The sequence below is a fragment of the Schistocerca gregaria genome, chromosome 4 (genome assembly GCF_023897955.1).
Source record: "Schistocerca gregaria isolate iqSchGreg1 chromosome 4, iqSchGreg1.2, whole genome shotgun sequence".
Lineage (NCBI taxonomy): Eukaryota > Metazoa > Arthropoda > Insecta > Orthoptera > Acrididae > Schistocerca > Schistocerca gregaria.
In genome coordinates this window covers 640,791,180-640,794,111 of record NC_064923.1, presented here as the reverse complement: position 1 = coordinate 640,794,111, position 2,932 = coordinate 640,791,180, and the positions used below count along the sequence as shown (strand labels likewise).

Sequence of the window (2,932 nt, the reverse complement as noted above, 5' to 3'; positions counted from 1 at the left end):
CCACAATGAAGTCTGGAGTGGCGACATATCACCATTAACTTATCTTAGACTATATACTTATTTCTAACGACGGATCAAATGCTATGTAGGCTCACACGACATTTGTTCCCTTATATCTGAGCTTCTGTATGTCGATAAAACCTTTTTCTGAACAGGGAATGCTCTCAGACCGCCCTTAACGCGGAATTTGACCCCTTCGCGACAATACAGCTCGGCTACAATTTGTTGTTTGTTCAAAACTGCAGATCCCTGAGCATCTTCACATATTGCGCATGGATGGGTGCGAATCCTGGCCCGGCACTAAGGATTTCATTACGTATTATCAAGCTCTATGATGGGAACACTTATCTGCTGGTGGATAATAAATTTGATTTTTAATGTATTTTCATTCGTTGCCAACGCTAACGATATCTGACGTGTTTGACTCTCAGTGAGTCACAAAACTATTTGCGAAATCACTGTAAGTTCAAGATGTTATTCTGCGCTGCCGGTGGAGAAAAATTCGGTAGCTGACGTCTCTTTGTGTGTAGTCAACAACGATATGTTTAGGGCTCTATTCCCAGTCAGCACCGAACTCTTCGTCATATTTTTTCTAGTTCAAACATGCTCACATGTCGCTGCTCGTGCAACAAACCCATATGTAACGTTCGTTTTCTCTAGAATATAACAACGATAGGTGCCGGTTAGGAGTCCTGGGAAAGGAAAAATTAATGTTTCGTCTCGTCATTTCAGTTAAAACATCTTGCAACTGCCGAGACAATCCGATATGTCACAGTTGATTGTGCTTCGATATCAATCCGATTAAGTTCTGGGTTAGAATCACTGTCCAACACAAGTCTTTAACTCACCGCATTTCAAGGATGTTACTTGTTAAAAAGCAATATTTAACATCCAGAATGAGATTTTCACTCTGCAGCGGAGTGTGCGCTGATTTCAAACTTCCTGGCAGATTAAAACTGTGTGCCCGACCGAGACTCGAACTCGGGACCTTTGCCTTTCGCGGGCAAGTGCTCTACCAACTGAGCTACCGAAGCACGACTCACGTTCGGTACTCACAGTTTTACTTCTGCCAGTATCCGTCTCCTACCTTCCAATCTTTACAGAAGCCTGTTAGTTTCTGTCAGTCACGAAATCTTTGCTTAAGTTGCATGACCTGGGTAAGAATCCATATGCAGAACGAGACGGTTCGTCGTGTCATTTGAAGTTCATACATATTTTCAACAAGCCGCTCATGAATAACTTAAATATTTAATGTCATTTTGTGTTAAATCGTAAGTACGGTATGTTACTTTGGAGAGGAAATCACGAATACGATGAACTTACTACTTGCATTACCTATCTGACGTAATAATGAGAGTGGTAACATTTCAGGCATGTCATCTATTGTAATAAGTGTGAGCTTACGAGCCTTAAGCACAGTCTTATCTGCGATAAGGTGTTCCCTGACATTTGTAGTATCGTGGTATAACTTAACATCTTGAGTTATTGCGATACAGGGCAGTGTTTTGTAGTGGTGACTTTATGGAACCATATTCAATAGTCAAACGACTACCAACGAGCGATTAGAGGACCTGCTAGGCAGCTGCGTTATGTGGGTTTCATGCGAATCAGGCGAAATGCAATTCAGATCGTTCGGATACTTTTGAGCATGACTGTACCTTGCGGCAAATATTCTATTTACATTCAAAGTGTTACAATCAAAAATCATCTCGTCATGGGTGTACTTTTTAGCAACATTTTTACTCTACAGCCGATTCTTAGTGGATTCAAAGATAGAAGAAGTATTATCAAGTCCCACTTACGAGTTAAAAACATTACGGAATAGGAGCTATTGACAACTATCACAGATTTACAGTTTCAAGAAAGCGAAACTTGTAGCAGAAATTAAAGAAACTCAGTTCATTTGCAGGTAAAGAAACTCAGTTTATCTGTAGTTGCCATGTGTTCAATGGCAGGAGACCTCCTTCCGTTTCAAGATGACTGTCGGCGCACGACCGACGAAATGCAGATTAACTGTCTGCACTTACCCAACCATAAACAGCTGTAACTGAAGAATTGACAGTACTTTCCTAAAAGCTTTAATATATTTTACACCAGTTAAACATGGAAAGCTCGTATTGTTTACAAACACTGCACGAAACACAACCACATGTTCGGATAACAAAAACATGGGAAAATTACGGAAAGTGCTTATGGTGGTTTCTAGAACTAATTCTTAGGTGTGATTCTGAAATAGGTACCAAACTGAAACAACGGTCAGGAAACATCACGTATCCTACGTACACTATGCTCCTGGTGCATCACTCTCCTCTAACAAGAGAAGGCTGTCGTGCAATGATTCCAGAACGAGTGGTGACTTTGTGGATTTATTTTACGTCCTGGGTCATGGTTAAATTACAGTACAGAATTACATTCACTGCAATGTCTGAACGTATCGGAAAACACAGGCAGGTTACCCATTTCAATGTGATCGATGGTAAACGTACATGCTCCCGGAGATGCAAAAATTTAGTCAATGCTTGGCAGGCTGTAGAAACTGCCGTACAAAACTGGCAGCAGTTCGCTTAATAGCTTACTAAAAAGCCAAGCTGACTCTACTGGAATCCTTACTCTATTTGATGTTTCATATGTGCAGTTATACTTAAAGCCTTTCGACAGATAAACAAATGAATCAAATTAAAGTGATGAGCTTTTGCGCAGATGTGCGTTCTCTGATGGAAATGCGCCCTGGGAAGGGAAATGGGACACATTTAAATGTGGCCTCAAAGCAGCCTTTAACGGTCCTCAGTGATATGAACATGTAACTAGTTATTAAATAAACCAGATGGTTTTATAGTTGGAAGTAATATAAGGTTCAAAGTGCCTCTTCCAACTTTTATTCGACATTAAATGTCTGTAAAAGAAAGACAGTAAAATTAGACACAATAGACGC

The 2,932-nt window shown here is 40.4% G+C and overlaps 1 non-coding gene across 1 annotated transcript; it reads right to left on the bottom strand.

The window, feature by feature from the left end:
* Nucleotides 1-960: 960 nt before the first annotated feature.
* Trnas-cga (transfer RNA serine (anticodon CGA)) lies at nucleotides 961-1,035 on the bottom strand. The gene has a single exon. It is a non-coding gene; the product is annotated as a tRNA-Ser (tRNA).
* Nucleotides 1,036-2,932: the final 1,897 nt, after the last annotated feature.